This window comes from Ovis canadensis, chromosome X, assembly GCF_042477335.2.
Source record: "Ovis canadensis isolate MfBH-ARS-UI-01 breed Bighorn chromosome X, ARS-UI_OviCan_v2, whole genome shotgun sequence".
Lineage (NCBI taxonomy): Eukaryota > Metazoa > Chordata > Mammalia > Artiodactyla > Bovidae > Ovis > Ovis canadensis.
The window spans coordinates 139,754,494-139,777,912 of NC_091727.1; the positions used below are offsets into that span (position 1 = coordinate 139,754,494).

Below are 23,419 nucleotides of genomic sequence, written 5' to 3' on the forward strand. Positions count from 1 at the left end.
ATATTATAAGCAGCAAGGGAAAACAATAAATAACACATAAGGGGATTCCCATAAGGATAACAGCTGATCTTTTTTTTTTTTTCATTTATTTATTTATTTTCATTTTACTTTACAATATTGTATTGGTTTTGCCATACATTGACATGAATCCGCCACGGGTGTACATGAGTTCCCAATCCTGAACCCCCCTCCCACCTCTCTCCCCATAGAAACTCTTCACACCAGAAGGGAATGGCAGGACATACTAGGATCAGTACAACGAAATAGAGGAAAACAATAGAATGGGAAAGACTAGAGATTTCTTCAAGAAAGTTAGACATACCAAGGCAACATTTTATGCAAAGATGGGCTCAATAAAGGACAGAAATGGTATGAACCCAACAGAAGTAGAGGATATTAAGAAGAGGTGGCAAGAATACACAGAAGTACTGCACAAAAGAGATCTTCATGGCCCAGATAATCACAGTGGTGTGACAGCTCACCTAGAGCCAGACATCCTGGAATGTGAAGTCAAGTGGGCCTTAGGAAGCATCACTACGAACAAAGCTAGAGGAGATGATGGAATTGCAGTTGAGCTATTTCAAATCCTAAAAGATGATGCTGTGAAAGTGCTGCACTCAATTTGCCAGCAAATTTGGAAAACTCAGCAGTGGCCACAGGACTGGAAAAGGTCAGTTTTCATTCCAATCCCAAGGAGAGGCAATGCCAAAGAATGCTCAAACTACTGCACAATTATATTCATCTCAGACGCTAGCAAAGCAATACTCAAAATTCTCCAAGCCAGGCTTCAACAATACGTGAACAGTGAACTTCCTGATGTTCTAGCTGGTTTTAGAAAAGGCAGAGGAACCAGAGATCAAATAGCCAACATCTGCTGGATCATCAAAAAAGCAAGAGAGTTCCAGAAAAACATCTACTTTTGCTTTATTCACTATGCCAAAGCCTTTGACTGTGTGAATCATAAAAAACTGTGGAAAATTCTTCAATAGATGGAATATCAGACCACCTGACCTGCCTCTTGAGAAACCTATATGCAGGTCAGAAAGCCACAGTTAGAAGTGAACATGGAGTAACAGACTGGTTCCCAATTGGGAAAGGAGTATGTCAAGGCTGTATATTGTTACCCTGCTTATTTAACTTATATGCAGAGTACATCATGAGAAACGCTGAGCTGGAAGAAGCACAAGCTGGAATCAAGACTGCCGGGAGAAATATCAATAACCTCAGATACACAGATGACACCACCCTTATGACAGAAACTGAAGAAGAACTAAAGAGCCTCTTGATGAAAGTGAAAGAGGAGAGTGAAAAAGTTGTCTTAAAGCTCAACATTCAGAAAACAAAGATCATGGCATCTGGTCCCATCACTTCATGGGAAATAGATGGGGAAACAGTGGAAACAATGACAGAATTTATTTTGGAGGGCTCCAAAATCACTGCAGATGGTGACTGCAGCCATGAAATTAAAATATGCTTACTCCTTAGAAGAAAAATTATGACCAACCTAGACAGCATTTTATGGAGAAGGCAATAACAACCCACTCCAGTAACTCTTGCCTGGAAAATCCCATGCGCAGAGGAGCCTGGTAGGCTGCAGTCCCTGGGGTTGCTAAGAGTCGGACATGACTGAGCGATTTCACTTTCATTTTTCAGTTTCATGCATTGGAGAAGGAAATGGCAACCCACTCCAGTGTTCTTGCCTGGAGAATCCCAGGGACAGGGGAACCTGGTGGGCTGCTGTCTATCGGGTCACACAGAGTCGGACATAACTGAAGCGACTTAGCACTAGCAGCAGCAGCAGCAGCAGACGGCATATTAAAAAGCAGAGACATTACTTTGCAACAAAGGTCCGTCTAGTCAAAGCTATGGTTTTTCCAGTAGTCATGTATGGATGTGAGAGTTGGACTACAAAGAAAGCTGAGTGCCGAAAAATTGATGCTTTTCAACTGTGGTATTGGAGAAGATTCTTGAGAGGCCCTTGGACCGAAAGGAGATCTAACCAGTCCATCCTAAAGGAAATCAGTCCTAAATATTCATTGGAAGGACTGATGCTGAAGCTGAAACTGCAATACTTTGGCCACCTGATGTGAAGAACTGACTCACTGGAAAAGCCCCTGATGCTGGGAAAGAATGAAGGTGGGAGGAGAAGGGGACGACAGAGGATGTGATGGTTAGATGGCATCACTGACTCGATGGACATGAGTTTGAGTAAGCTCCAGGAGTTGGTGATGGACAGGGAGGCTTGGTGTGTTGCAGTCCATGGGGTCGCAAAGAGTCGGACATGAGTGAGCGACTGAACTGAGTTGAACTTACTCACATTACTCCCTTACATTTACTTTCGGAGCCTCTTCTAGTGCAGAGGTGTGCTAATTTGTAAGTATATGGACTATATGTAGAAAAATGTGTGCTACAGTGTTATTTGTAGCAGCAAAAATACAGGAACAAATCCAATGTCTAACTTAAGGGAGTCATGGACTGAATTATCACGTATCTGTATACTATTATAATACACAATCATTAAAAAGATGAAACATAAATAGATTCATTAATATATGAAAATGCTTACAGATTTAAGTGAAAAAGTAGGAGACACAACTGTGTATAAAGTATAATATGAGTAATCTAAAAATACATACAAATAGAAAGAATTAAAGATAGAAAGAATTAAAGCAAAATGGTGCTTGCTTCTCATGTCTGGAGACCATAGATAGTATTTTTGAATTTGTATGTTACATATTCCCAAATTTTCTACAAAAAGCATATCCTATCATTCATAATGTAAAACATTTTAATAGAGGAAAATATATGATGATAACATTTTAATTATTCAGTCAAAGAAACAGGAAAGGCAAAAGGCAAATATAATAGATGAGTTAAAATAGATAATACATTTATTTAGATAACTTATTCATTCCATAGATCTTTATTGAGGACATACCATGTGCCAAGAACGTAAATACGCTAGGCATTATTTATTATATGGGTGACAGAATATTTCAGAATTCCATTTTTACTGTTTTGCACTTTATCTTTTTGAAAAAGAAATGAAACCATTTTATTTTAGTAAGATGGTTCTATGATACTAGCAAGGGGGAACCGATCAACTTGTAATTCTATGAGTGATATCCTTCTGCATGTGGCATAGCTCCTTTACAGAGTTATATTATTTACCATCCAAACCAGATACAACAAGACCACAAGAACCTCTAGAGAATAAGAGTTTTAAATAAGGGAAATATTTGGGAATAAGAATGTACCCACAGTCATTTCTCAAGATGGCCACATTCTAGATGACCTCAGTAGGAAATCCTAGTATCACTTCTTATAGCATGCTGAATTTGTCATTTGAAGCCAAGTTCTAGACACAGATAGTGTCTGGCCATAGGGTTTCATGAAAGCAAGAGAAAGCTAAAATATTAATCGTATGTTTTTGCTTCTGACAGAGCTGTGATGGCTATGGCCCTGCCTCTGATCATGAGACTTAAATATACATTTGTCTCCAGGAAGGGACACTTAAATCAGAATAACAACATGAAAATCTTTACAATGGTATCATTATATATGAACAAGCTGTAAGTTTTAGATGCATATTTGCCTATATTGGCTTCTGTTTTTAGAAAGAGATATTACTTTTGCAGTCCACGTATTGCTAAAATGTTTGAATCTTCAATGTATCAAAGCAAAATATTGGTGCCATATCTTAAAGTTGTTTTCTGGATTGAAAGATAATCAGGGGAGAAAAATGACTATTTTAACTCCTGGAGTTGCTTGTCCTTGATCCAAAATAATTTTTCTCTCAAAAATTTTATTGCACTAGAATAGCTTAGCCAGGAAAATAAAATGCTTTCTATATTACAGATATAGCCACCCACACAAAAAATAAGCCTAAGGTTGAAATGTGAAGGACAGGGTACAGGCAATATTTCCATTGCTCTGTAAAGTTATCAAAGTGAGAACTATGAAACAATAGATTTCATTATAATTATTTAGAAGCTAGAATATGGGGTGATGGATACTTTAAGATAAGATTTGTTCTAAATATTCCATTTAGAAAATATCAGACTTACCTTACATTGAAAATATGACAAGCAAAGTAACTAGAAGTTCAATATATTATATTTACTGCAATTAATTAAATACCTCATAAATTCCAGCTTACATTTTAATTGTTCATTACTTTAATCAATTAAAGATGTAAATGAAACCAATCACATTTTATCTATTTTCATAATAATGATCGATCTGATATCACATTTTTTCAACCATCAAATGACTGCTCAAATTTTACCAAAAGCCCCAGTTTCAGGGATGAAAACTGCAAGATCTCTTCATTTAAAACAATGCTCCTCTTTTTAATGTTAACAGTTTTGTAGCTGAGTGCTACATGTCCTCACAGCCTTGAACTATTCAAGAAGAGGCAGGTAATGTAAGTACAAGTCAGATCATACAGAGTCTTTTCAGCTACTGTCAAAATTTTGAATTTCCCTAAAAGTAATGAGAAGTCACTGACATAAATGGTATTAATTTAATATAGTAATGATAATAATCCTTAAACACTTTAAAGCTTTGTTCAATCTTTAAATAGACTTAAAAGTTTCAAAAAATGTCACATCTACCATCTCACTTTATCTTTTAAAAAAATTTATATTTCCTCAACTTAAAAAATTAAGTATAATTGATTTACAAAGTTGTGTTAGCTTCAGGTATACAGCAAAGTGGCTCAGACATATATATCAGATACACACACACACACACACACACATATATATATATTATAAACACACAGATTCTTTTTCAGATTTTTTTCCATTATAGGTCATTCACTACAAGATACTGAATATAGTTCCCTGTGCTATACAGTAAGTCCCTGTTGGTTATCTATTTTATATATAGATATAGTCTTGGAGTGGACTGCCATTTCCTTCTCCAGGGGATCTTCCAACCCAGGGACTGAACCCGGGTCTCCCGCACTGTAGACAGACGCTTTACCGTCTGAGCCACCAGGGAAGTCAATTTTATATATAGTAGTTTGTAACATTAATTCTAACCCCCTAATTTGTCCCTCCCCTCTTTCCCCTTTGGTAACAATAACTTTGGGACTTCCCAGATGGATCAGTGGTAAAGAATCCACCTGCCAAGTAGAAGACATAGGTTCTAGCCCTGAGTTGGGAAGATCTACTGGACAAGGAAATGGCAACCCACTCCAGTATTTTTGGCTGGGAAATTTGATGGAGAAAGGAGCCTGGTGGGCCATAGTGCATTGGGTCGCGAAGAGTCAGACCCAACTTAGTAACTAAACATCAACAACAATCATAAGTTTGTTTTCTATGCCTGTGAGTCACCTTATCTTCATCATCACTGTAGGAAATAAGTAAGGTATCCTCATCCGTGATTAACTTATGGATTGATTTATTAAAGTATGGAAAATGTGCTATCAGTATGAAGATTCCCTACGTTTACGTGTCAAAACTTCTTATTCTTTTTTTTTTTTTTTTTTTTTTTTGAGGAGGAGGGTATGGAGTGGATTAGCTATGGTAGATTTTCTGAGAGGTTTTAACTTTTTTTTTTTTAATTACAAATTTTCCCTTCCTTCAAAATAAGAAAAGAGAGTGGACCATTTTAAGGGAGGCTTATCCTGTGACTTAAGGCTGTCACTCAAATAGGCAGTATATCTTAATGAATTGTCCTAATCGCATTAATATTCTATACTACCACGGAAAAGCACAGTGCAGAGATATGTTAATAAGAGGTACAGGCTGTAGTTAAAGCACTTCAGTAAATTGTGGGACATCAGAGCTCCCAGATGGAAAGAGAAGAAAAGAGGCCATGCAGTTGCAGATCAGGACAGAAGCTGCGGGGAGAAATGAGGAAGCCTCAGACACGAAACCGTCCAAGGAGAGAGCGGAACATGCTCGAATGGCACCTAGTTCTCACTGGCCAGCAAAAGAGCTACACACACACACACACACACACACACACACACACACACCACGGCTCGTTTTACCATGTCTGATTTTCAAAGAGGCTTTTATAATTAAAATCCATGTTTCCCAGCCCCACATACTTTAAAAAATACTAACCAAGCTTATCCTTCTTAAGCTATTTTTTCAAGGGTGTTGTAGGTTAAAAAATTGTATACATACTATTGCAATTTACAGTATACACAGATACTCCTTAGGTTTGAACCATTGTAAAAACTGAGCTATATAACAAAGCTTTATAATATCTTTGAGAGTTTTTACCTCATAATACCCATGTGCAAATTCCACTAAGGTACAGATTTATAAGTGTTCACCTATGGACATATATATCTAAGTTTTATGGAAATAAAATGGTCCGATAGACACTATTTATTTCCAGGCAATGTAGAATTTGAAGAATAGCATAAAAATTTTTTTTAAAGCCTAATGTTTATTTACTACCCTTCATCTAAATGCCACAGCACTGAAGAAACTTGAATTGATATTCACACAATACATAATAATCACTTGATCCACTAAAAAAAAAAAAATAGAAGCAGCAGCTGCTTTGTAGGCTTAACCATGCTACATAATGCTGAGGACAGAACATGATAAATACCGTAGCCAATTGAAATTGTATAAGCAATTTTAGTAAGTAGAATGTAAGACATACAGCATTATTCAGTGCCCAGTATTTTCACAAGCAACAGTGAGAGGTTCTAACCCACGGCATAATGGATCCCTCTAAAGTGGACCATGGGGGCGGGGGGTTCATTCAGATATTGGTCCCCTTATCCTTTGTTCTTCTGATTACAGCTCTCACTCCTTGCTTGTCATTTGAGTGGGGATTTAGGCAGATGAAATTTTCTAGGATTATAGTAGGAGTTGTTTTGTTAAAAGCCTAGTGACCAACTGAAAATCCTACCTTCTTCCACATTTACCAACAATCTTCCTTTCGAATGACCATCGGTTGTTTCTCGAGATAAAACACATTTATATTGTGGCAAGTTGTTTACCTGCTAGTTAGTCAGGAAATATTTAGTTTTATTACTTTAATTATAAAAATCATAAAATAAAATGCATATACAATAAAAAACAGATTACACAACAAATACCTGTTTTCAAATTGCCTTGGGACAGTTTATGGAGTGGTTTGGCCTAACACAAGGAATAAAACCAGATTTGACTGCTATTATAAATAGGCATAGGCTTTCCTTACATAACCCATATTTATATTTATCAATAAAGCTGAGACTTAAGGCTTGCTGTAATAATTTTTTGGAGAAAGCAGGGCAAATTTATTATCTGTGATCCCTTCTTTATCTCTCCCTATTACATCTGGGATGACTCTGTAGTACTTAGGTGATATGACTAAATCTTATTAGTGGAGCGCTTTTCTATTTTAAGCACAAATCTGGCATTTGAAAATCCCAAAGTAAAAAATTAACATAGAAAATGTCAGGAAATTAAGCAAATTAAAAGATACTGTCAATAGTAGGCAGTGCTGTCAAAGGACTAATAAATAACTCGTTCAATAGTGTCAGGAATGGGTAGCAGATTTCTGAAAAGTAGATACCAAGGCAAGAGAGGCATTTCATGTCAAAGCATACAAGATATTTAGAGCACAATAGCTATTACACTAAGCCATCAGTCCTTTCATTATTATTTTATCATTTGTGCAGTTGACACACACAGGTACAGATACCAATACAAACATGTGAGGTTTTGAAATTACCATCTTGCACCAGGGCTAACCATGAATCATAAGCAGTGCGAGCATAAGGAAGATTCATTTCCAACTTTGTGTATTTACATGTTTCAAATCTACCTTATTTAAGAAAATATAAACTACTAGAATTGTTAATGATATACAGTCTTTTCAAAGCAGGCTTATTTCTTTATATTTCACAACTTGATTTTTCCTTCCATGAATGTTTAAGTGGCAGGTAATTAGAAATATAAATTACTCACGTGAATTCTGTTTCAATGAGCCTAACAAGATCATAAATGGAAGAAAAAAGAATTGTAAGTTTGTTAGTTAAGAAAGAAAAAAACATTTTTACCATAACAGAATAGTAATTCTCTTGTTTTTCTGATGCAAAATCCTGACATTATTAAAGGAGTTAGACGAGCAGAGCACTTTAGAGCATATGTTGAATTCTCACTTTAATAATGAAGACATGATACTGAGTAATCTACAATTAATTTAAAGCTAGTGAAAAAGAAGCAATGTTCTACTATCTCTGTTTTGTTCTCTCCCATTCAAATTTGACAAGTGGTAGCAGTTTTCAGGACAGCATGCACAAAAAGACTCAAATTAGGTGTCAAAGTTGAATAAGTCAAGTTTGCCTTTATTACTTGAATGGCATTGAACTAATTTGTTTGATAAGCTTTTTTTTTTTTTGGAAAATTATCTTATTCTCAATAAAACTTAAAGCTCTTTCCAGAGAACACTGAAAACAAAACAAGTGGATGGGAAAAAAGTGAAAGAATCACATAAAAGAAATGCTTTGGAGGAAGGGGGATAAACAAGGCAACTCTCAGCAAAGTCCTTGCATTCTCTGCCCCAAATGCAAGTCACATAGGACTTTTTCATATAGCAGGACTGTTGTCCTATGAACGGACTGTGAAAAATGTACCAGTGGCTTGTTTTCATTTTAGTTGCATTTCTGACGTCTTGGCGCCTGTGGAGATATTCACATATATAAGCAACATACTGTGTGTCTTCTCTAAAGATTGTATTATTGTGACTATTCACAGAGCTCTTGCTTTGGGTTATTTTTCTCACAGAAAAGATGGATTTCTCAGTATTCATTTAGATCCTGGACTTCCCTGCTGATGCTAGTGGTAAAGAACCTGCTTGCTGATGCAGGAGACAAGGGACGCAGGTTCAATCCCTGGGTCGGAAAGATTCCCTGGAGAAAGGCATGGCAACCCACTCCAGTATTCTGGCATGAAGAATATCATGGACAGAGAAGCCTGGCAGACTACAGTCCACAGGGTTGCAAAGAGTCAGACATGACTGAAGCAACTTTTAGACCCTCTTACCCAGACCCTATTATTCCTGCAAGGTGCATGGTCAACTGATGTGAAATAAATTTGACAAAGAAACAATGTGTTTTAAGAAGATGACTGAGGTCTTCACATCATTTAGTGGAGGAAAATTCCAAGAATAAAAGAGTCTGGCTCTACCTTAAAGCAGGAACTTCCTTGCAGAGAAACAAACAAAAATGAAGGCATGTAATACCACTGTAGCTGCAATATTTCTGAAGTAGGACACTCAGAAAAGGGCACAAGCTATTCATGTTTCCAGAAACATTATGTTTAATTCGTTTGTGAAAGATTCAGCAGCTTAGTGGAAAGAAGCAGCACATGGAGGGCAGGGGGGTGTCTACCCTGGAAAACAGTCAGCACTGCAAGGAAACTTGCTTAAACTAATATTAGAAACAAAATATTTCAGAAATGCTGCCTCTGATAATCTAATACCCTAAGGCTTGAATAAAATGTCATAGCTAATTGGTATGAAAGCAGCTTTGGATACACAGTTAGGAAGTGAAATTTTGTGATGAATTCTACCCAATCACTACTCTTTATACCTTCATTTATGCCAGGGCTTACAAAAGAAGTCAAAAGAAGGCATACTTCAAAAGTGAGCTTCTTTTCCAATTAAAAAAATGGATTTGCCATATTTAACTTGTATAGTCAAATCAACTAGGGTAACAAAACCTATTTGATGGTCAAGAATGAAAGCTAAGTACTAGATGGATAAATTATGCATAATTCATAGCAAAAATGTTTTTGCAGGACTTAATGAAAATAATCACGATTGATAAGAGGTGTTACCTTCTAAGGGGCCCACTTGGGTTTAGGTAAATAGATAAAGCACACACACTATACAGTCTCACCTTTACTGGAATTAGTCTCCAATTAAAAAAAAAAGTGAATGAACAGAGGTATATGTTTTCAAAATATTACAAAAAATTTAACATATCAATTAGCTTATAAGGAAAGTGCTCTTTAAAAAAAATTGTTTTACATGCCTTAATAATAAAGAAAGCTCCTTGGAATAGAACTTAATTATGACTTGTTTAAGTAAAACCTAATATTTTACTTCAATGAATGCAGAGAGACAAAACAAAACAAAACAACAAAACCACAAAAACAAAAACTACACCTGTCAAACTACTCATTGAAATCCCAAACTTCTTCCTTTTCACTGAAAACATTCATACCTGTCAAGCTGTAAAAGTGCATTGTGATTTGAGGAATTTTTGTGAAAGGGCATTTTGGGTTTTCTTTTCTTAAGACTGTATGCTTTTTGAGAGCAAAACCCGGGTAGTCATTTCACAATTGTCTATACTAATTGGTGAGATAATTCATGTAGCTATACAAAGGGTTTATCGTCTATGTGATGCTTTCTTCACTATCAGGAGTACTTATAAATTTCAGCAGCACTGACATCATAATTTCAAGAGTCTACCCAGGAATGTCTTCTTGTCCCTTTGAAATGTCCTCCATTGATACCCTCCCTGCCACCAAGATCGGAAACAACTTGTCATAAAGAAAGGGTTTATTTGGAACAGTAAATATTGGCAATGGTCTTTGTTTTCCTACAAGTGACAGAATGCTGAAATTTAAGAGAAGTAAAATAGACTTCAAACAATACTGATACAATTTGATTTCCCCATTTCCATTCCTGAGTTTGTCTTTTCCATGGCTAATGTGTAATATGTCAGATTGGGACAATGGAGGCAGGAAACGGTGTTGTGAGGGAGATAAACTGATAAAACAGGATTCTTCTGAAACAGCAGAAGGGAAGTGAGGAAAGCGGACAGGAGGACAAGGGTGGACAAAGTGAAGACAAAGGACCTCAGGATTGAAAAGCAGGGTCAGTAGGAAAAAAGTTAAGACTACTGGAAGCATAAGGATAATCTACAATGCAAACAATTTGAGTGGACAGCATTCAACTTGACCAGGATCCTTTTTCAGTGTTTTGCATCTTCCTCCGCTAGGAAATTTCAGTTCTAAATGAGCCATGCAAACTGATCGATACTGTTTATGGCAACTGAAAAAAAATTAAATTGCTAAATTTGATACTTTTCTTCCCATTTGCCCTTCCCAATCTGCTACCACCTGAATTCAACATTTAAAATATCCTCCAATAATTTCCTAGAAGTTTGTTATGTTGAAATTTCATTACTTTTTAAAAAATTTTTATTATTTTTTAACATTATTTATTTTAATTGGAGGCTAATTACTTTACAATATTGTATTGTTTTGCCATACATCAACATGAATCTGCCACAGGTGTACACGTGTTCCCCATCCTGAACCCCCCTCCCTCCTCCCTCCCTGTACCATCCCTCTGGGTCATCCCAGTGCACCAGCCCCAAGCATCCAGTATCATGCATCGAACCTGGACTGGCGATTCGTGTCATATATGATATTATACATGTTTCAATGCCATTCTCCCAAATCATCCCACCCTCTCCCTCTCCCACAAAGTCCAAAAGACTGTTCTATACATCTGTGTCTCTTTTGCTGTCTTGCATACAGGGTTATCATTACCATCTTTCTAAATTCCATATATATGCGTTAGTATACTGTATTGGTGTTTTTCTTTCTGGCTATCTTGGACCATTACCCCTCGTCAGTAAAGATGGTCATCCTCTTGGTGCCTTCATGTTGTGAGTTTTTAGAACTACTGACTGAACTTGGTTTAATGTCCTCTATATGTGCATGAGAGTTCAATTTGGACCTTAAAATGAAATCTACATACTAGAAAAGGTTTTTTTTTAAGTCCTTTTTCTTTTCAATTTAAGAATGTCTATATTTGATTCCAATTATCTGTCGATATGACAAAATGAAATCTATAATATATGCACAAAGTACAATTATCTCTCATGATTCCTGTCACATAAAATAGTAGTGATACAGATGACTGGGGTGCAGTCACAAACATAACTGAAATAAACACTGGGTTATCCATGCAGGGCCATAATATTCTTTCTCCTGGTACAAATTTCCCTTCACAGGCTAACTCCAAATATTTGAAGATAATCAGTTTATTAGGAAACTAAACATGTACACTTTTGATTAATAGCTATAAGGCTGCTACAAATCTAAGAGGAATTCTAACTGTGCAAGAATGATGAAATTCATGCATAATAGTATTAACATTCCAAACAACCATATAAAAATCATATCATTGTTTTTGTGTTTTTTCATTTCCTTGATCCAGGATATACATTGACTTGCTGAAACCAATGAAGAGTAGTGAATATGTATGAAAAGCAAAAAACAAAAAAACAAAAACACCCTGTTCAGTGTCCAGAGAGCACTGTTTGCTTGCTGTATAGTACATCTATGCGAGACAATATAACAGACCAGTAAACCCAGAAATCTCAAGCTAAAACCTTCTCAAGTGGAAAGGAAAATATGCTCCTGGATTCTAGAAAGTCTCTGAAACAAACAGTTCAAATCCTTAGAATACTCCTACATGCTAGATAAAAACCCCTTAAATTTCAGAAAGATCTGTCCTCCTGCGTAAACCTGTGAGAAAACTGGAAAAACAATTACTATTTAACATTATTCTAAAGAGATTCCTTAACTCACCACTTCCCCTGTCTTCTAGAATATATTTGCAAAGACTGATGAGAAGATATGTAAAACTGAAAAAAGACTCTTGGCAATCTGCTTTCCCTGTAATTTCTCTATTAGTATTTAGGACTTTTGCCCTCTAAGTAGTTGTAACAGAACAAACCATGATTTGAGTTGAGAATGAGGAAGAGGCAGCAGTCAAATGCAAGCACAATGGACGGAAGAATAAGAGTGATGGCAGACGTTTATATTTTGTTTTTTATCAAAATTAAGCATTTTTCTTTACTTGTCAAGCCTAAGCATCACTGAGTAGAAAAGGTCATGTGAAGGTAACATACATAGGATATTCGAGTTTGCCCATAAAATAAACTCAGATTTAATGGAATTCCATTTATAGTGATGTATAATGGAACTTCTATTTCCTTCATCCTCCAAATTTCAAACTTGAGAGATACCTTTAGGTACAATATATTGAAAAGCATTTCATGTAGATTCAATTTCTTTTTGGATACTTGTAAAGTATTCAATAAGCAGTTATCAAGAGCATATACTATACTGAGTTATATGCTAGGTAATACTAAAAATAAATCACAATCCTTTAATAGCAAAATATAGTTATAACCTTTGTTGTGTTTTAACACTTTGTATAATCAATATCTTTTAGAAAGTTGACATTGAGCATAACCTTAAAAGGCTTCCTGGAATAGGTGAAGCACAATATTACGTTCAAGGTATCAGGCTCATACTTTTACAAATTCAAAAAATACCAATGAATAATGAAAGAACTTGAATCTCAAAGGGGTATCATAGAGCCTTAGATAACCACTGCTCTCTTCCTTCCTTCTCCTCGCACTCCTCTCATTTTAATGGACACAAAGAAAGGAGTAAGGCTCATAGGAGTAATACACAGGAGAGGCATGTCTAAAGGTTTCAGTAAAACTGGGAGATGGGTAGGGAGTACACTTATTTCCAGGTGAATCTAGCTGCCTTTGGCCATGGGGGCAGCAGATGGAATTCAGCTGGACAGGAAGCAGTGTTTATAATTTCTTACCACCTTGAGGAAAAATTTCAGTAATATACTACCAAGTCCCTATGAGAGAAATAAGCCTATCATCACTACCACCATTTAGGACAATCATTTCCTTTTAATTTTGAAAGCAATTAGGTTTTTAGAAAACTTAAGATACTTATAACAGTCTGAAAAATACCTTGTCATTGAATATAGCTACAGATGCCCAGAGTGCCTGCTCATATTAGAATGATATCGTGCACGTGACATATAGGGTCCCAAACATTTATTCCTGAACCAAAGGTCTGTAAATAAGCAGGTGTTTGTGGCAGCTGAGCTACCAACATTAGCAGGTCCAGGGATTTTTGACAAGGAATTAAAACTACCAAGAGGAATTTACTGCTGCATAATAATTGCTTGTCTTAACTTATCCCATATTCTAACCTCTAAAGGAAGCCTGATAAATTCATATTCTCATAAAAATCAACTGAAATTGACCTTATCTCCTATAGCTTGCAGAAATCACCAATGAAGTAATCTGCAGCAGAGCTGATTATATTGTGTAGGAGAACAGACAAGCAAAAATGATTGAAATTTCTATAGAGAACACCATCAGTGGTTGCTTAGGACAATTTTGCATATAAATAGGGCATAAATGGTCTGTGTTCAATTTGTTCTCTAGTTGTCAAAGAATAATCAAGGATAGACTACATAGCAATCTTCTGTTTCTGCCCTCCCTAATGTAAACCTAGATCTTATTAATCAACACATGTATATGTCTGCCCCAAAAGTAAAATTTAATTTCCATAAATAAAAAGAAAAAACAAACAAAAATTGAGTATCTAATACAGGTACACATTTCATCATATAAGTCACATGAAGTGATTGAAAAAAAGACACCAAGTTAAGTGGCCTTAAAAATTAGTAGCATTTTAGAACTCAGGACATCTGACTCACTCTCATCCCTATCCAAACACACTCACCTAAAACTGTTTTTGCCAAAGTCATCAATGAAGTCCTAATATGAATAGTTAAATCTACTGGATCCTTTCCAACCCTTACTTTATTGGCCCTCCCGACTACATCTGATGCTATTTAGCATTTAGTCTTTGAAAAGCTCTATGCCTTTAGCTTCAGCGGTACCACACTACTCCTTTTCTCCGCACTCCTCTATAACCAACCCCTTAATGCCCTCTTTTACGTGCTTTGGTTTCCGAGCTAGTCCCATGAATTGGTGGTTCTCAACTTTTGTGGCACATTCAAATCACCCAAATAACTTCTTTCTAATTGAAGTTTAGTTGATTTCTAATGTGTTAGTTTCAGGTGTACAACAAACTGATTCAGTTATACATATATGCATATATCTATTCTTTTTCAGATTCTTTTCTATTATGGGTTACTACAAGATCTTGAATCTGAGTAGGCAATGGCACCCCACTCCAGTACTCTTGCCTGGAAAATCCCATGGACAGAGGAGCCTGGTAGGCTGCAGTCCATGGGGTCGCTAGGAGTCGGACATGACTGAGCGACTTCACTTTCACTTTTCACTTTCATGCATTGGAGAAGGAAATGGCAACCCACTCCGGTGTTCTTGCCTGGAGAATCCCAGGGACGGGGAGCCTCATGGGCTGCTGTCTATGGGGTCACAGAGTCGGACACGACTGAAGCGACTTAGCAGCAGGAGCAGCACAAGATCTTGAATACAGTTCCCTGTGCCATACAGTAGGTCTTCGTTATTTATCTATTTTATAGATAGCAATATATCACTTTTAAAATATACTATTTCTTACGCTCTGGCTCCATAGATTTGGATTTGATTATTTCAGAGAGGAACCAGACGTGGGTATTTTTTTAAAAAGTACCTCAAAGTGATTCCAGTGTTTAGCCAGGGCTGAGAACCAGTGCCACAAATGTTTGTTTTCTCCAGGGCTCACCCTTTGTAGGCTGCTCTACTCATTTACCCTAGATTATCTTACCTGCTCTCATCTTTGTACCTGTCACTGAAATGTTGATCAATATACCGAGACCCTAGTATTTACCCTCTAGTTATTGCCAAGAGGTAACTGAGCTAACACTACTGAGAACACTGAATAACTGGCCTAAGGGTTATTTGATCCTTTTTGTCTCCTTCCCCACCTCCACTCCCACCTGCACCTCTCTGCATGAGCCACAACGTCATTCATTTTAACTTACGCAAACAGAACTCTGCACTAGATAGCTGTGAGTCACATACACACAACAGATGAGAAAGCGCTTTGTTAACTGTAAAGCACCAAGCATGCTAAAGTATTTTAAGGACATCACATAGTATATGTTCAATAAATACAACTGAATTAAGAGGGAAACATTAGGTATAATAATTTATTAGTATAATTGGCAACACCATTTAAGACCCTTGAAAGTATCTAGTTTACTATCAGGATCTCTAGAAGAGACTCAGTTTATCTTTGCATTTTCTAACTCCCTTTTTTTCCCCTTCAAATCCCAGTACTTAAAGTTCAAAAGATATTCTTCATTCTTTAATCCCTGAAATCTTCTCTCTTGGCCCTCACTACTCTATTAGAACTGCTTGGGGAAAGGACAGCTGTTACCTGCTAGCAGACAAACCCACTGGTCTTGTTTCAGTCATCATTCCACTTAACTTTCTGAAGAATGTGACCTTACTATCTCCATTCTGAAATTCTCTCTACCCTCTGTCTTCCAGGCATCACTTTTCGCTGCTTCTCTTCTTTGCTTTCTAAATATTTTGTCCCCTCGGTGTCCTTTGCTGATTCCTCTGTTTGCCTCCTAAATACTGCAATTCCCAAAGACACTATTCTTGGCCTTTACCTCCCACTGGATACACTCTTCCTGGGGGATCTCAAGGTTTCTATAACTATATACATGCAGATGTCCCTCAAATTGGTTAATTCCAGCCTCAACCCCTCCTGCTTTCGTGTGTGTGTGTGTGTGTGTGTGTGTGTGTGTATGCACAAATAATTAGGTAATCCTCTACTTAAAAACCTCTGTTGGCTCTTTGTTGAAACAAACTTTTCATCATCGCCACTCCTTCCCACCCATTGCATGCATTTGCCATCATTCCTCGTGTTTTCCACATAAACTACTATTCATCCTTCGAAACACAGTTCAAATGGCACTTTTATCATGAACACTTTCTTCAGTTCTCCAGTTCTTTCTTTCTCTTTTAGCACTTTCTACATACTCATCCCATAGCATTTATTTTATGTATACTCTGTTTTCCCCATGAGATGCTGAGTTCTTGAAGGCAAGACCTATGCTTTTTCCATCTTTGCCCTCCAGGGTTCAAGCACTGTTGCCTGACCCCTACTATTTAACCAATAAATAGTTGGATGAATACTGTTTTCATTTGTTTGCATTATGTCATTTTTTTTACTAGATTTGAATTGCATATTGCAATATAATAACTTTACTACAGACAAAATTGGGGTTGAGTCAGCCAGTCTAGGATTCTGACACTTTGAAATAGAGACTGAGAAAGCTCATGGGAAAGAACTCATCCTGAGGGAGAAAGAAGTAAACAGCTTAGAATGAATGACCTGCCTGACCTAGTAAAAATAATGAAACAAAACCAAACAGAAAACGCCAACAGACCTGATCATCAAAAAAGGGAGGATACTGAATGCTACATGGGTTTGTCTTTGGGCCTTGGTGCATGGGGCCAAATCCTATGGAGATCAAGAGGACTGTAACTTATACCTGAAAGCTGTTTTTCTAAAAATGTATGTAAGACCTTGAGGCATAAGTAGTATATTATCTTGGTACACTGGTGGAGTGTCAGAGTGTACATGGGTGGAGTGTCACACTAAAAGAAGAGAGAGGCATTTCTTCCCACTTTGCCACTGACAGCTCTCAAGCTCTGGCTGAAAGCAGGAGGGTGCCAGCTGCTGTAGCAAACAGCTGGCAAGGAAATGCAGGGTATTTTAGAGGAAAGCAAAGGAACAGTAGCTACTGTGAGGTAGAGAAGCCTAAGAAAATGTGGGTTTGGTTTTGTTACAAAAATATTTTCCCTAATATGAAGACTTAGAGTTTGATTTTTCCAATTGGCTATTGTTGTTTCCTGTGTCCTCTCTGTTCTCAAATGGTAAATTATATATTCTCATTTAGACTTACCTGGAGAATTCCATGGACAGAGGAGCATGGCGGGCTCCAGTCCATGGGGTCACAAAGAGTTGGACATGACTGAGAGACTAGCACTTTCACTTTTTCACTTCCATTTGCTGATCCATAAAACTAGATCATGTGTCTCCTGCGTTTCTTCTGTTTTGCCAAATTTAATTTTCTTAGTTGCCTTGTGTGTTTCTAAAACTAGATTACATTTATTCTGTTTCCTGGTTTCATGTCTTTGTAATGCTCTTCTTGTGTATGTGTGTTTTTAATGTCTAGAACTATGTATCAAAATCTAGTCATAGCCAAAATAGCTCAGTTAGATATATATCTATTGCTGAGAAGCCTGTTTATACTTGCAGTGGGCAGAGAAGGAAGAGGTGGAGCTTATTAAAAGATAAGCATGTTCTAAGTATCCATAGATATTCAGAAGAAAAAAAAAAGATGTGGCATTGTGTATATATTTTAAGTGTGGTTTTTACTCCTGCAAGGTTTTCTTTATGAATTCCTTTTTCCTCCAAAGCATATCTTTGACCTTATAATGACAAAGTTAAGAATACTGATGGACAATTCCTTACAAAGTAGGTTGTATACATATGGGATTTATTACCTTAAGTGCTAACAAAGGCTGTAACAAAGAGAGTCCAGAAAGATTTAGCCAAATTCATAGATGGTAGAACTGGAAAGTTCCTTTCACCCACCAAATTTATAGAAAGTGTAGTCTATCTTTTAGACAGTAAAGAAACCCACCAGCAATGCATGAGACCTAGGTTCCATTTCCGGGTCAGAAAGATCCCTTGGAGAAGGGAATGTCTACCCACTCCAGTCTCCTTGTCTGGAGAATTCCTTGGACAGAGGAGTCTGGCAGGCTACAGTCCATGTGGTCACAAAGAGTAGGACATGACTAAAGTGACTAACACATATTTTAGGGAATACAAAGGCGAGAGGGTAGGGGATGTGGGGAATTATTCTATGTCCCGTGCTACATAAACACATGATTCCTATCTCATTATGGCATATATAAGATTGCACTATTTTTAAATTAAAATGTTTTTACCTGAAGTACAGTTGATTTACAATGCTGTGTTAGTTTCTTGCATTGCACTTGTATCACATGGATTATATTCATGTTTTCTCAAATGGTCTGTGAGCTCGTTGAGGCAAATGTCCTATTTGGTGTTAAATCCTCTAACCCAGCATGTGATGCCCAGAGGACAGTCAATAAAATTGTTTAATTCTGAATGAATACTATCTACCTCTAGAGCCTCATCATCTACTAAGTTCCTCCATTCTGGCTCCCAGTTCCATTCCAATATTGAAAAGATGCTCTTAAAATGTCGCTAGAAAGCTCCCAAATGGCAAATCATTGGTCTTGATCTTATTTGATTTCGCTGTAGCATATACCATTGTTGAAAATGCCCACCATTTTTGCCTTCCTTTGCTTTGAGAACAATAATGTTTTGATTGGCCTCCCACCTACCCGAGCGTGCCTGATCAATCTTCTCTGCTAGTCTTCTACTTTTAGACCCTAAGGAGAGGCATTTTCAAAGCTCTGGGTTTGGATTTATTTTTCATAATGATCCCTCTAATAATCCCTTCCATTTCCAAAGCATCCAATATAATCAGAAACCTCACTAACTCAATCATCTTGTGATGAAATCTACAATCATATTTCCAAGAAACTTCTGGACATCTTGATCTCCATGCTCTGCTACCACTTGCAGTTTCACTTGCCCCAAACTGAATTTGTCTTTATCGCCATTCCTTTTCCTGATCTCAGTAGTTTTCTCTCATAACCCAAGTGTCCTCCCACCTATTCAAAGTCAAAATCCTAGGATTATCCTTGACTCCTGGTTACTTCTCTTTCCCTAAATTATCTCCTTTTGTCTAAGGATATGACAGTAGAATCCTAAGTCATCACTCACATTCCTATAGATTAAATATCTCAATATATAGCTTTGATCATATTCTTCCACTGCTAAAAAGCTCAGCATATTCCCATCGTTAAAGAATGATACACCTTAGTCTCTTATTCAAGCACTCTCTGATAGGGTAACAACCTACTTTTCCAGAATTATCTCCATATTTTTACACTTTATATAACCTATTTTCTTAGTAGCTGTGCTATTTGCCACTCTCCCAAAATGCTTTGCAGTTTCTAAACTCTTAATGATATTTCATCTAACTCAAATGCCTGCTATCCCCACCTCCAATTCCTACTGCTGAAATCCATACTCATCCTTCAAAGTCTTTTTTTCCATGATTTTTCTGACATATTGATATGGCATGATATTTCCCTCCTCAGAACTCACATAGATGTTATTAACATCTCTTGTATAATGCCACTATTGTCTGCCTTATCCTGTAGTCTTTCTATCTTTATCATTTCTATAAGACACAAGGGTCTTATAACTAAGGAAATCGTAATTATTTTTGTATCTGTCATCATGTCTAGCATAGTACCTTTCACAAAACAGAGGAAGTTGAGTCAATGAATGAATGTTTAGGGGTTCATTTCCTAATTTCTGAGTTTGACACCAGCCCAGCCATAATCTGGATTAATATTCAGCCAGTGGGCATTGGTACAGCCGTCAGGCTATTCCTTACCCTTGCATGTTCTGATTGGCTGGGGCCTGTGCTATACCAGTTAGTAATATTTTCAAAATAACTACAAATGTGATCCTCTCCCTTAAAATGGCTTTTGGTGCCCTAAACTGAAACAGTACACTCAGCTGAATGGGCTGGAGGCAATATTTGGGAGCTCTTTCTGAGTAAACTAATGTGAGGTCTTCTTAGGGAGGGGAACATCGGCTCTCTGCAGAAGATTTGCAATTTAGGCAACTCTTCATACCATTTATTAACATTTTCATTTTCTAATGAAAAATATAGACTCTCACTTCATTTTCTTTAAATATGGAATTGAAAACACTGCAATTAGATGCACAATTGTAGGGGTATGTATTGTATACATTGAAGTTTCCATCTGTAAGCAATGATAAAGGGTTTGGCAAGCAGAGCAGTACTTCTTTGCTGTCTGCGGTTGACTTTGATTTCAGAGTTTTTTGGCTATTTCCTCTGATTTGACTTGACTTGGAGAAAATAGTCTTCTTTATAATTTATTTTTTCTGCTTTTATCTCACCATGGTGAAGTAGAGGTCTTTGGACAGGAACAAGGATACTGGGGTTGAACAGGGAAAGTGTAACACTATAAAGTCAATGGGATCTTGGGAAGGAACAAAATAAGGTGCCTTTTGCAAACAAAAGGAGGCCAGCAGGAAAGAGGATCTTAGCTAAGAGAGGCAGAAACAGGGAGGGAATGTGGAAAAGCCCCCCAGTTCTGTTGCTTTAAGAAAGAGGGAAGCAGACAAGAGAGTCTTTGGCAGACTTGCAAACTCTGTGTCTGCCTTCCCCTCCCTCTCCCTTCAAGCACATCTACCGATATCCAAGGTGCTTTACCAATCACTGCCACTGCCTGCCTTCTGGTTTCTTCTCACCACTGACATGTGCTTTGGTTGCTGCTCCTTGGAATGGCTGCCAGAGCTAACGGGGCTGATATTTTTGACCCTATGTGCTTGTGGAGGCCCTCCAACTACAAAATAAGAGAGGTCTTAATTTAGATTACTTGGAATCAGTACTAAAGAATTATACAGTTTGTGAATATATTCTTAGTGTTTTGCAGTTGACAACACTACATTCCCTTAGTACTAAACTCACAGAAACCCCATGGAATGATCTCTCTCTTGGTACCATTTTTGTACAGCCAGCATGAGGTGTGAGACTAATCAGACAGGGGCCTTAGCAAATGTATTTTAAAAATAAACAGCCTAGAAAGATGACGGCAATTCTTTTATGGCACAGAATAAGGTGCTTTTACTTATAAGCTGCTTAACAGAAAACTGCATTGATAGAAAAATCATTTCAGTTTGCTTTCCACTGACTATAAATGCTCTGATTCTTCAGGAAAGAGCAGGACTGGTTTTTACTTTCCTTAAAAGGTGGAAGGGGCCTCTGGCAGCATGGGAGGATATTTGCATTTTACAGGTCAAGATTGAGGATAGATTAGTAGTGCTCCTGACATTCTACCATGCAGCATTACCTTAAAAAATATGGACATATATAAATAGAGATGTTAGCTTTCTTTCCTTCAGTCTTCTACTCTTTTTATAGGCCATCTGCAATGTCTTCATCTACAGAAAGTAGTCTTACACTCCAACTTTCAGGCTAATCTACCCATCAGGATTCACTCAAATGTGAAAAAGATGAAATGCAACTTATACTGTCTTCTGCCATGAATTTCACCATTGCCAAAAGCTTTTCTGGATCATTCTTTTTTTTTTTTTTTGCATGCTGCCCCTAAGGCCAGGCACAGCCAAATTTTTATTTTTTTTTAAGTGGAGGGAGAATGATGGCAGGGGCCGCGAAGCATCGATGTTTGCTAACTCAGGTGTCATGAACCAAAGAGCAGTGCAGTTCCGTAGGATAATGGATTTGCTTGTATGTATTTGAAAGGTGACCATAGAGCCCTTATACTGCTTTCTAAGACTGTTTCTTTGGTGCTTATTGATGAATAGTTTTGACCCTTAGGGTCTCTTTTGGTGCTTGCTGATGGATGCTTTTGTATTTCTGCATCCCACAGCATATTAGAGGATGTTCCACGTGGTTGATGGTTTCTGCAGCCCAGTGGTGGTTCCTGCTGGGAAATGGCTATCATCTCAGAGGGGACTCTCTGCGGGTAGCTCTCGGAGCGTGTAAGGTATGTATTTGTCATCCAGGCATCCTCTCATTGTCAGGGAGATGGGGGGTGGCGGAGAGATCAGCTATACTTTCTGTTACTTGTCAGCCTTTTACACTCATATTCCTGGGCCAGGGACTAAGGGGACAAAGCTTGGTCATTCATTCTTCACTGGGCTTCATTTCTTTCATTATTTTGTTGGGAGTACAATACTTTTGAGAGGTGCCAATTTCCATTTTGCCTTTTCATACTGTTCATGGGGTTCTCAAGGCAAGAATACTGAAGTGGTCTGCCATTGCCTTCTCAATGGACATGAGTCGGAGCAAGCTTTTGGAGTTGGTGATGGACAGGGAAGCCTGGCATGCTACAGTCCATGGGGTCACAGGGAGTCAGACACAATTGAGTGACTGAATTGAACTGAATTTCCATTTTAATGAAATATGATCGTTTCTATTCCAAACATAGAATATTTTTGAATTGTAGGCTATACAAGGCAAATCTTACTAATCTAAATTAAGTAGAGTTTCCATGTTTACTATTAATTTTCCTTTTTACACTGACATCTCCATATCACTCTACAGCCCATGAAGAGAACTTTTACAAACAACACATGTAATTTCTCCCTCTACTTTAAGAAAGATAGGAATTAAAAATATAAAAATTTCCTTAAAAGAAGTCGATAGCTCAGCCTACTTGGATTATTCTGCAAGAAGTTCTTACTTATTTCAGACATAGGGTATGACATGGAAAGATGGACAACTTTCTGATTCCACTTGAGGGAGGGAGGCTGTTTTGTTTCTTTTATGTTTTTTCTTCCACCAAGATCAATTTCATCATGTGGCTTTGTTACTAATCTAACACACAAAAAAGGGGGTTCCAACACTTTGAGACTTCAGGGGATCTTGGATCATCAGTGCCTCTCCTCTCTTTAGTAACATGGAGAATGGATCATGAAGCCAAAATGACGAAAAGATGCATTATCTCAGTTTCCTT

At 37.4% G+C, this 23,419-nt stretch overlaps 1 protein-coding gene across 1 annotated transcript in view; it reads right to left on the bottom strand.

Moving 5' to 3' along the window:
- DIAPH2 (diaphanous related formin 2) overlaps nucleotides 1–23,419 on the bottom strand; it is a 968,993-nt gene that overhangs the window by 147,210 nt on the left and 798,364 nt on the right. The window lies entirely within an intron of this gene.